Below are 11,789 nucleotides of genomic sequence, written 5' to 3'. Positions count from 1 at the left end.
CTTGTGGATCAAGCTTGATCCCTCAGGTCTTGGCCGTTGTGGCTATTGTGAAAGTAGCTAGGCTCGAGCAGAGCCAAAATACGTTGTGCAGGTCAAGCCCAATATTAGCTGCGTGGCTATCAGTTGTGAATGCAGCTGGCTTCAAGTGGAGCCAGTGTGCAGTGTTGATGCTGATATGTTGTGTTCTATTAGGAATGTCACAAAGACACGTTGGTTGCGAAGGTAAGAGTGTGGCATTGCTGCATGGCCGCGTGGCTAGCTCTAATGGGGCTGGCCTTTTATTGGGAATGTATGCGACAGCATAGATGGCGTTAGGAACCCTACAGAACAAGTCATAACAGGTCCAAGCCACCCAATTTTCTGGTTGCTTGTCCCTGTGTTTCTTTCCAATGGTGAAAAGACTACTATGCTAAGTATCAGATGTGCTTGTGGTGATGCAAATTTAGGGGGTATGCTTGTCAGTGCTCATTGGACACCATATTCAAGCTTACGGCTCAGGATGACTTCTTATTGATATACCAAAAAAGACATTCTTCGTGTGGGCAATGTGCGTGTTGCAATTGTTGTGGAAGCTTGCCGTCGGCATTTGCTCAGCAGCAACGAGCTCAGCTATGGCCACCAGTTGTCAAGGATCTTTCTCAGTTAAGAATTAAATAGTCCGAGCAGTAAATGTCGTACCGTTTAATCGGCCGTTCTTATAGTTCAAGGTATACAACAAAAAAACCTCCTGCCTCCTCTGCTGCTGCGTTGTTTGGAGCCTTGTATGAAACTTGTCTGTAGTATTGCACCACAATGTCATGAGGCATCGATGTGATGAGGATATCGCAAAGCATGGCCGCGAAACTTCCGGTCGGCACGTTTTGTGAGTTGAGAGCTCGAATGTTCAGCTGCATAGTGTCGTACAAGTTCCTCAGACCCATGGTGTCTGTACAAGATCGAACATGGGGAAGATTTCGAAGGGCCGCCAGGTGTACTTGCTCTATCCTCTTTTGATCACCAAAACGTTGCTTTAGTAGTTGAATGGCATCAGCATAGCACGCTTCCGTTGTGGGTAGCCCTGCTATTGCAGCTGCTGCGTCTCCAGTCAAGTAGCGGCGCAAATAATGAAATTTATCCATCGTTGACAACGTGCGATTTGAGTGAATTGTTCCTTCATACTGTTCCCAAAACGTCTGCCACTGGGTGACGTCCCTTCTGAAAGTAGTGATGTCCAGTTTTGGTAGTCTGGATCCACTCATCCTGAAGACTGTGTCATGCGCATTGGGCATAGTCGTTGCTGTCGCCTGAACCATGGGGCGTCTACTGTTTTCCAATTCCGCAATCTTGAAGCCAAGCTGCGCAATAAACATGACGGCATGGCCTTGACATTCGGCAGCAGCAGCGTACTCGTCCTCCAACTCCTCTGCTGATAGCAGCGGCTCTAACTCCTCGTTAATTCTATCAAGCTCCGCGTTGCTCGTAGTCAGGCGTTCTTTGAATCCGATGAGCCTGCTCAGGTCTATATCAGGGCTGTTCAGCAGTGTGGTAGCGTCGTTTATCATCCTGGTATTTTGGGCTCGTTGAGTGGTACGCTTCGCCTTCAGTCTGTCCATTGCGATTCGTTAGAGTCGATTGGCTTTCGCTTGGTTGGCAGGAATCCCTCTTGAAAGATCTTCGCGTTACAATCCCGATGATTTACCTCCGTCGTTAAAGTCTCAGAGTTCCACTGTTAGGGTTAGCAACGAAAGTCACCAGTACCTGGTACATTTGCAGCTTCGTCTGGGCTCGGAGGTGATGTCGTGAAGCAGTTTCCCGGGTTTCGGCACCAAAATGTCGAGGATCCTTCTCAGTTAAGAATTAAATAGTCCGAGCAGTAAATGTCGTACCGTTTAATCGGCCGTTCTTATAGTTGAAGGTATACAACAAAAAAACCTCCTGCCTCCTCGTCGTCTTCCAAGTATCGCTGTCGTTTTCACTTCATCCTTCTCGATTTTCCACACCAGTAAACATTAACTGTTAAATGAGTGAGATAGGCCAATCTTATACATATTCGTGGCAGACTCTCAGCTTTGTCTTTGCATTGATTTAACTTGGCATCTCAATACAATGAACCCAAAAGAAAAGTAGTTCGAAGTGTTGTGTTTGTGACCTTCGTATCTACCCAGATGTACTTTTCGATACAAAACAAATTTGTGTTGCTGCTTGACATGTTCGGCTTCACTTCGCAAAACTTCTAGCCTGTGTATTTTGTAATGATGGTGTGGTGGAAACACAATCACCTTTGTATCGTTAGCATTGCATAACTCTTGGAAAATGTACCCTCTAGCATTTCAACAGTGTAGCAGACTAAGTCTGCTATCCATAAGTGCAGTGGCCTTTCACTGGAATGCCGACCTTGAATTTTAACTCGAGTAACATGGCTCTAAGTTTTAGTGTTCTTGGATGTGCATGGATTCTTCTTGCTCTGGATTGAACATGCCGGAATGTTTCCTCCATTGGGCTTAGTATTTAGTACTGCATACCCAAGATATGATTATAAATACAATGTTAGCTTTGCTAGTAGAGCCGCTATTTGTGTAAACCTGAAGGCTCTAGACTTGACTGCATCAAATGGCACATCATGAATTCAAGTGTAACCGTAGAAACAGCAGTAACATGACAGCTCGCTAATTGGTGTCGATGCCCCCTTCTATGCCAGCAAAGGTTTGGGCTTTTACTGACGACTGCCAGCGCAGCTTCAGCTAGTGGTGCGAGTTGGTGGTTGTTGCGCCGTGTGCCTGTGGAAGACAAGGCTCTTTTTATATTTTGTTGATGCATTGGATCTCGGCTGATGCGGCAAGCGCATTCATTGTTTTAACTTGATTGTATTAAATGGTTGAAATACACAACTCTTGACTGCTTCTATAATTTATTTGGGGGAATGAGAAGTGAATAAAATTTCCTTCAGCACAGAATTTTGCTTGATTGTGTTAAAATCCAGAACTCTTCATTACTTATATAATTTACCCGGGAAAATAAGAAGCAAACAAAATTCCTTCAGCACAAAGAATGTTTCATTTTTATGTGCAGTAAGACGTATAATAACTCGCTGGTCGTGGAGTGTGCCTTCGTAGAAACTGTCAACTCTGCAGCTGCAAAATGCATGTTTTGGGCATGTAGTGCCCACTTCTTTCGTCGTTAAATAAAAACGTTTCAAAGGAAGCATTATGCAAAGCGTCAATGGATGCCGCGAGTTTAGCACGGATGCAATCTCTTGACATTCTTTCTTAGCAACTTATGTAATCTTGTAAAATATCTCTCGAATTACGCGTTTTCGTTTCTCCATTTCCTTCACCCATTGAAACTTTTCATCTACGTACCAAATTACTTTCTTCTTTACCTTGGAAGGGATTCGTGATGGACCGGCGACGTACAGAGCTATTCCTTTTTTTTTAAAAAATGCGGCACCTTAGCTCGAGCAAACATTTTGTAGACACCTTTATTCGGCGTATGCGCTGGATGGTGGTGACAGACGACACGTCGTTCAGAACCGCGGCTCGCTGTCGCTTTTCACATGTAAGCGAGGTTTGCACGAAATACATGACGCAGTTAAGGCTGAACCGCATGTAAGCGATGCGTCGCTCGATTTTTGGATTTCTAGAGAGGCCACGTCGCTCATCACCTTCGTCGCTTGCCCCCGCCGCTTTGATGTGGTTTGCCTTGTCGCGAGAGTGACCGAGCAACAGCAAAAGGGGTTGCCGTCGTTTGTCTCGTCACTCGCCAAATGGCTTACATCGCTTAAACGACTGTCGTCGTTCGTCGCTGCCCAAAACGATCGCGGCGTAGCTGAAGCAGACGACCCCGTGTCGCCATCCACGTCTGTATTCTTCGTTTTCCCCTGTTTTCCCCAGATTCCCTCTCGAGGTACTGCTCACTCCGTTGTAGGTACCGAACTCAGGTTCTGACTTGGCTGAGACGGTTCCGATTTCGTTTCGAGCAAGCGGCTCAACCGGCGTCTTACGCTGGGTCTCAGCTGAGACCCAAGATGAGACCACACGAGAAAACAAAATGTCGGACGTGGCTACCACCAGCCACTACGCACCGGCTACAAGTCATTTTTACCGGGTGAATGCTTTCGTTAAAGCGAGTTTATACTACTTCTACGCCATCGACGTCTTCGACAGGAAAGCCTGCCACGACTGTTTCGTTTTCGGTTTGGTGGTTTCGCAATCGCTTGTTTTCCTGTGAGCTTGACTGGTCACCCACGTCCTGGTGCAAGTGCTCAGGTAAGAAATAATATCAATAACACCACTGTTTAGTTGTGCTGTTTCGTAAAGGCAAATGTGAATAAGTTTGGCATAATTATAACTTATTTTTGCGGTTCAGTTCCTGACACAAATGCAGCGCCATCCATTCAGGAAGGAACGGAAAGCAAGACGTAGTATGTAGTCTTATTGTTCAGACGATTTTCAACCCGAGGAACACGGAGTTTGCCGAGGTACAGTTCCGAGGCAATCCTTTCTTTGTAAACTGATGTGTTTCGTGTTTAAAAACAGTCGGAAAAGCAAACAGTTTCTCAAAATGTCAGCGTCAACTCCCGACGGACGTCATGTTCCAAAATATTCTGGAAGATAGCGAGTAGCTTAATACGTTATAGCAGTGTTTATGAACCTTCGCTAGGAATTGTTATGGCGTGGCTATATATATTTGAATCGAAACTGCGCTAGAATTTTTATTGTCTGTCATGAACGAATCTCAGACATATTTCTCCACTTCAGGTGGTCACCAGCAGCGGAGCTCCTCGGAACCAACGCCGGACAAGTAGGTAGTCCTCTTGGTGGTCGGCATATGCTCACAGATCGTGAGGTGGTCGCCAAGTGGCAAGGAAGCACCCATGACCTCCACATGCTATCGCAGAGCTGTATCAGAGACAACTTCGGAGGAGGAACTTCAAACGGGCTCGTCATCGTGGATGGCGATCGGCTACGATGGCCGTGATTGATCGTGCCCTACCGCTGGGTAGACACGCCAGCGGAGAGCGCATACAACCAGGTGCACAGAAAACTGGAAAAAAAAAGTAAGGGTTAGAGGTAAGGGTTGTTTTTGAATTAGTTAGGTACAAGTACTAATCATGCTGTCTACGAATATCTCGGGGCCAACTTTTTTTAAACGGTCTGATCATACTGTGCCTGAAATAATGAGGCCGTAACTAACAAACTTTTTTCAGTACACTTCAAGTATAGTCACTGCTAGATCCTGGCCGGTAGATGACGACAAGATACAATTAACTATTTATTAACTCAAGATACAAAGGCTACATGACAACGTGACAGGTTTGTTGGCTGGTGTAGGCCGTTGACTGCATGCTTTGCAATGTTCGCGCGGTGTGGCATGGTCTTCTAGGTTTGGCATCTGTTTCCAGATGGTACCACCACTCAATACACAACACTTCTTCCCCCTAAGTGAACTCTTTCTCGAAGAGCTCGAGCCCCGTCTGATCTCTTCTGCCTGGCCACATCCACATCTTGCACTGGGCCCATCACCAACGTTTCCACTGCACTGCCTGTATCCGGGTGCCCGGGTGGTTCAGGACGAGCAGCTTGCCGTTCTCCGTGGCTGATGCTGTCTGTTGCAACTCTCAATGCACCGCTCCTACACACCTCGTCGACAGAACGTCGCATGATAATGCCCTCCTAGGTGCGGGTTTTGTAGGAAACTGGACCCGTCATTTCAACCACTGTCGCCAGTATCCACGAAGGGCCACTGCTGTTGCTGCATATGAATACTGGGTCTTCTGTTCGAAACATTCGTGACTTCGGTTGGGCTCCTTCGCTGGAATTCTCATCAGCTCCCTTCCTCATGCTCTCAGTCAGGTCTGGGTGCAGTCGGTCAAGTATTGTCTTCAACCTCCTGTTCATCAGCATATCCACTGGGCTCTTGCCTGTTATGCATGCATGGTGTTACATGCTCCTGTAGCAGAAAACTGGTCAGATGCTGCCCTCATGTTCCCTTTTACAATACGCTGTAGCGAATCTTTCGTTGTGTGCACCATGCGCTCTGCTTGTCCGTTAGTTGACGGGTGGAAGGGTGCTGACGTGATGTGTCTGATGAGACCGGCTTTCAAGAATGTGCGGAATTCTTCGGAGGTGAACTGAGCCCCGTCATCCGAGACCACGGTGCTGGAGTTGCATTCCATGCGTCTACTGAGGCACGAGGAGGTGCAGGTCGTTACTCTTGGCATGTCATGCACTTGATCACATGCTCTTCTATGCTTCTGTCCATCTTGGGTTACCACACATAGCTGCGAGCCAGAGCCTTCATTTGGTCGATGCCAGGATGTCCGACATGGAGGGCCTCCAGCAACACCTTCCTGCCTTCTGGGGGAATTACGACCCTGTTCCCCCAAAGTATACATCCTTTGTGAACCGGCATCTCATGTTGTCGAATCTTGAATGGCTGGAAATTTGCCTCAAGGCCGCCTGGCCGCTAACCCTTCAGAGCCCAGTTGAGAACCCTTCAAACGGTGTTCTTTGCTGTCATTTGTGCGCCGTCCTTGGCGTGGAGCGGTGGATTGGATGTGTTCTCCAGAAACAAAACTTCTAGAGGAGGTGGCACCACAAACTCTGGAATGGTAAGTGAGAGGAAACTAAATGCATCGGCATGTTGTATGTCCTTCCGAGGTCAATGATCCAAACTGTAGTTATAAGCATCCTGTAGGATCGTCCAACGCAACATTCGTGGAGACAAGATGTATGGCATTTGCTTTGCAGGTGTGAACAGTCCCAAAGGTGGTTTGTGGTGTTATGATCTCGAAGGCAATACGTGTAGTCATGGAACTTCTTTACGCTTGCCAGCACTGCAAAGGCTTCTTTGTTGATTTGAACATAGTTTGGCTTGGTAGATGTCAATGTGCGGGAGTAAAATGCGACGGGACCTCTTTGTCATCTTCCGGTCGACGGCCAAGTACAGCTTTAATGTATGTCTTATGGCGAGGCATCACAAGTGTGCACAAAGGGCTTTGTTTCATCATAATGGTGCAGCACACTTGCTGAATACAGCAGCTGCTTGCGTTCGTTGAAAACTTGTTCATGAAGAGGCGTCCACTCCCACCATGCCTCTTTGTCATGTAGCTGACGTAGTGGCTCGGCCACTGCTGCCTTTTTCGTAGAAAGATGCAATAGAAGTTTAGCAGTCTTAGAAAAGCCTGTAGCTCCTGTTTGCTTGTTGGTACTGGTGCCTCATGAATCGCCTTCACCTTTTCTTTTGTTGGGTGCACACCCGTCTCGTCAATAAGAAATCCCATGAACTCGAGCTGCGACACTTCAAAATGGCACTTTTCACTTCTTACCTTGAGTCCAGCATCAGCAAGACGGTGCAGGACTTCCTCGAGGTGGCCTGCCAACTCTTCTTTGGTGCTTGCAGCAATTAGAACGTTATCGAATTATGACACAACCCCGGTGATCCCCTTCAGGAGGTCGTCCATGAAGCTCTGAAAGATCCCAAGAGCAACATTTACTCCAAACCGTAGCCACTTTACTCGAAATGCTCCTCGATGGGTTGTGATCGTTTGTGCCTCCGCCGCTTCTTCATCAACCACCAGCTGCTGGTAAGCTTCTGCCAAATCCAGTTTTTCAAACGGCCTCCCCCCCGAGAGTGATGTCAGGAGGTGCTGTACCTTGGGGATCGGGTACGGGTGTTGAGCCAGTGCCTTGTTGAAAGTGCACTGGTAGGCGCCGCATATTCTAATGTTTCCAGTTGCCTTCATGGGCGTCAAAATCGGGGTCTCCCACTTTGGTTGCATGACCGGCTCCAAAATGCCTTGTTCAATAAAGCAATCAAGTTCAGCGTCAATTTTAAGCGTGAGCGCAAAGCGCATTTGCTAGGGTTTCATGCGGATTGGCATCATTGTAAAGTCAAGGTGCTGCGATACTGGGGGTCCCTCAAACTTCTCAATCTTTTACCCAAAAACGCCATCATACTTTGCAAGCACACCTTCAATAGACAGCCCTGTGACCTTATTTACCCCTAGCAGCCTTTTTCCCAATGGTTTAAACCAGTCCATGCCAAGGAGGGTTGTCCACTGTCCCTGTGTTACTGGCAGTTTCAGGTCTCCTTCGAAACTGCTGTGCTTGACATGGACCTTATACACCCCCTTGATCTGCACCGTATTGCAATGGAAATCTGACTTGCGATTGAAATGGCTCACCCGGTGCAGCATCTTCTTCATGACCTCATTTGTTTGTTCTGGGATGATCGATAACTCTGGCCCCTAGTCAACTTCCATCATTGCCGACGTCCGGTGCTTACGTGTCTGCGATGCCTGTGGCGGGGCCAGTTGGTTAGTATCGTACACATCATCAGATTGTGTGTTCAAGTTCAGAACGTTCGCCGTGGTTTTGGATCCTCTTGTTCCCATGGCCCGCTCTGCGTTCATATTGTTTCATGCGACACACACAGTCGATGCGGCCGATTTTTCTGCATAAGTGACTCTGGGCATCCTTAAATTGACAATACTCCCGTGCGTGAGCTCCTCTGCACCCATTGCAAGGCTTTGTTTTCCCGTGGTGTACGGGAAAACTTTCCTTGTCGGTTGCCTAAGCGTGTTTTCTCCTTCCTCTTAGTCCTGATGTATGGCAACGTTGGTTGCCACAGTTGGTTCTCCTCCCCTCACATCGTGGTGCTTTGAGCCGCCGCTTCAGCTGCCAGCACTTCTTCCTGAGCGATCTTGAACGAGAGTTTTTTTTTTTTTGCGGAAAGTCGAGCTTCAAAAGTTTCATCCCTCAGGTCACACACGAGTAGATCTCACAGTGTTTCCGTGAGATTTGGAAAGTTGCAGTTTTGTGACAACTGCCGTAGTTCCACAATGAATAAGGCCACAGATTTCTCGGGACCCTGATTTCGCCGCTAAAGGCATTCTGGCGTACAATCTCCGACGGTTGGCTGAAGGTCTTCGTTTTGGGAGTTGCCAACGCGAGTATACTATAGTGACTGTACTAGGTCAAAAGTGGCAGCACCGCAAACGCTAAAAAAAAACAGCACGTTTTCTGGTTGGGTTGGTGATATCGTTTGCCTCGAGGTGGAAGTTCAATCTTGCCTCATAGGCGTCCCACTTCTCCGGAAACGCAGGGTTGAATTCTCCTATCTGTCCCAGGGTCGCCATTTCTTGTCGAGGGTACAAGGGGGGTACCCGAACAAAGGGCGATGTTCACAAACCTTCTGCCTCACCTGTACGTTCCGATGTGGGGCCGTAGAGTGCGGCAGTCTCTATGCAATCTTATCCTCATCTCCACATGATAGATCCTGGCCAGTAGATGATGACCGGATAACATGAACTATTTATTGACTCAAGATACAAAGGCTACGTAATGAAGACATGATAGGTTCACTGGCTGGCATTGGCCGTTGACTGCGTGCTTTGCATTTTTTCCGCGGTGTGGCGTAATCTTCAAGGATTGCGGTCCGTGTCCCCGATGGTGCCACCACTCTACACACAACAGTCACCATGAACAATCTGTTGAAACTGTGGCTATTGCCAGAAACTTTCGAATAGGACACTGAAGTAAAAGTTTTTGTCAGAAAAAATGGGTGATTACAAGCACAGAGACGTCAGGACCATTCAGCAGATGGGGAGGGCGACAGTGGTGGGGGGGGAAGGGCAAGTTTGCACCCCTCCCCCATATCTTTTCCATTAAATTTCTGACCTGTCGGGGGGGCAGTCTCTCCCCCGCCCCCCCCCCCCCCCCATTTCTTTTCGACGCCACTGTACAAGCAGAATGTGATTACAACCATCATGTCTGTAGTCGACTGTATACTGGTGGTTGAGGCGACGGCCATTTGCAGCGAGAGCTATGGTAAAATGCGCCTGATTCAGCTGTAGCACTTGCTATGTATCGCGGCGATAGTTTCATTGAATCGCCCCGCAACAGAGTAACCGTCAAAGAAAAGAAAGTCCGAGTGGCAGAGGAGGGCTGCGGCTGCACAGTTGGCAGGACTCTTCGTGGCGGTGCATTGACAACACTTTTTAACATTTATGTTCACACACTCTTTGCATCAGCCTTGCCTGTTCGTGATAACGATGCCCTTTGCCTTTATCTTCATGATGTAGTTTCCATGTTTTGAGCGCACCTTCGGGGCCTCCTCGCCGAGTACGGGAAGCATGCCTCGCCGCGAGCTCGGCCAGGCAATGATCAGTCGGCAGTGGCCCCCAAATGCATGCTTGCTGAAACGCTGCCACCGAAACATCGGCCTTTGCGGTCCATGACATATGGATCCTTGCATTGTTTATCAATACTTCACTAACTCATAACTTTACTATGAGTGGCGTCTAGAGCCGCTGGTCAAATAATTGCGAGATTCCAGTTACGCCTTGAACCGCATATTTAAATTTGTTCTTCCGACACAATAGCCTTTCGCATCAAAACTTTGTCGGTGGCATATTAAAACTTTCTGCTCGTAGCACACTTTACCAACGCCGAAATATCCCGTACAGGCTGGTTGAATGTCGTCATCGTAAGTTTGGCACAGTTTTTCAAGTTCGCATGCCAAAAACCAGGTAGTTTTGTAGAAAATATGGTGCACATCAGTGCATGTCCGGGCAATTTGTGGCATCCTATGCCTTGGTAAGTGCTTCCATGTGGTGGGAAGTCAATCACCAGCATGGTGCGGGGCCCCCGTTTGCTTGCCGTCTGATAAGCAAGTTAGTTGCTTCGTTTTATATGAACCACAGGCAGCCCAAGGAGTTGTGGCTACTTTTCGATACAGTGCAGTCAAACGCACTGAAACGAAACTGTGTGTATGGCCCCTTACGCCGCTGCGCTTCCATTTTGGACCTGCAGTTTGTACTTTCTTTCGTTGTCGTTCCCACTCGGCTTTGACGTCAGTGGATCATAGATGAACGTTGCTCAAGCATAAAAAGGGAGATGAATAGTTAGGTGTTTTGGCTGAATGTGCCTTAAGCAACTTCGACAAAGGCACCAAGAAGGGAGATGATTGTAAGGATTGCAAAGGAAAAAAAAGCTTTGATGCTGACTGCATGCCACGTCGGCGGTGACATCGCTCAGGTCTGTACAAATGCGATGGTGCGCAAGGCAAACATTTTTTTTGCGGGTGCGGTCTTTACGCGTGTTTATTACACTAATGACTTTCACTTTTACTTAGCTGAGTGTGTAAAAGTCGTTGCATTTTTTTATGATGCATCATTTCTTTAGTTTTTCATGTTGCTAAATGAAATACATAATGCAGTGGAAGTTTTTTGCATACTTGGAACCAAAAAGACATTGAAGAGAACTAACCAAAAAAAACTGTTTATTGTATTTACAAAGTAAAGCTAAAACGGCAGTGCCTCTTTGCCAAACTGAAGGCCCCTCCTCCCCTTTAAGGGTCTTGTTGTAGGGCCTTCCCAAGTAACATGAACATTTTTTCTCCCTGTTCAATATAAAAGTTTGCAGCCTTTTTCATCATTTCGGCAGCCTCGCAGGCTGCCCTTGCTGCCCTTGCCTGCTCTTCCGCTGTTCTTGCCTGCTCTTCCGTCGCCTTCAGTTTGGCAAGGAGGCACTGCCGTTCTAACTTTACGTTCTCGTGTTGTTGCTCCATGATGTCCCTATAAAACTGTTTGTCTGCAGCCCGTGTGCTGGCTGCCGAGCCTGCGGGTGGTGCGCTGGGCCTCCAGACCGGTCGTGAACGAGGTGGTCCCTGCCGGCCCAGTGGTGCCGGTCGCCCTTCAGCAGCAGCTGCTGCCTCAGGCGGATCCCCTGCCACAGGAGGAGGCCCCTCCCGACGTAGCAGCGCAGCTGCTGCACCAGGCTCCACGGGTGCCTCATCCTCGTCCATCG

At 48.0% G+C, this 11,789-nt stretch overlaps 1 long non-coding RNA gene across 1 annotated transcript; it reads left to right on the top strand.

The window, feature by feature from the left end:
• Positions 1-4,418: 4,418 nt before the first annotated feature.
• LOC121836188 lies at positions 4,419-11,697 on the top strand. The gene is made up of 3 exons (XR_006077822.1): positions 4,419-4,456; positions 4,737-5,035; positions 11,580-11,697. It is a non-coding gene; the product is annotated as an uncharacterized LOC121836188 (long non-coding RNA).
• Positions 11,698-11,789: the final 92 nt, after the last annotated feature.

This window comes from Ixodes scapularis, unplaced genomic scaffold (genome assembly GCF_016920785.2).
Source record: "Ixodes scapularis isolate PalLabHiFi unplaced genomic scaffold, ASM1692078v2 PGA_scaffold1__304_contigs__length_218370807, whole genome shotgun sequence".
Lineage (NCBI taxonomy): Eukaryota > Metazoa > Arthropoda > Arachnida > Ixodida > Ixodidae > Ixodes > Ixodes scapularis.
The sequence above is the reverse complement of the archived record's forward strand: the minus strand, read 5'-3'. Positions and strand labels throughout refer to the sequence as shown.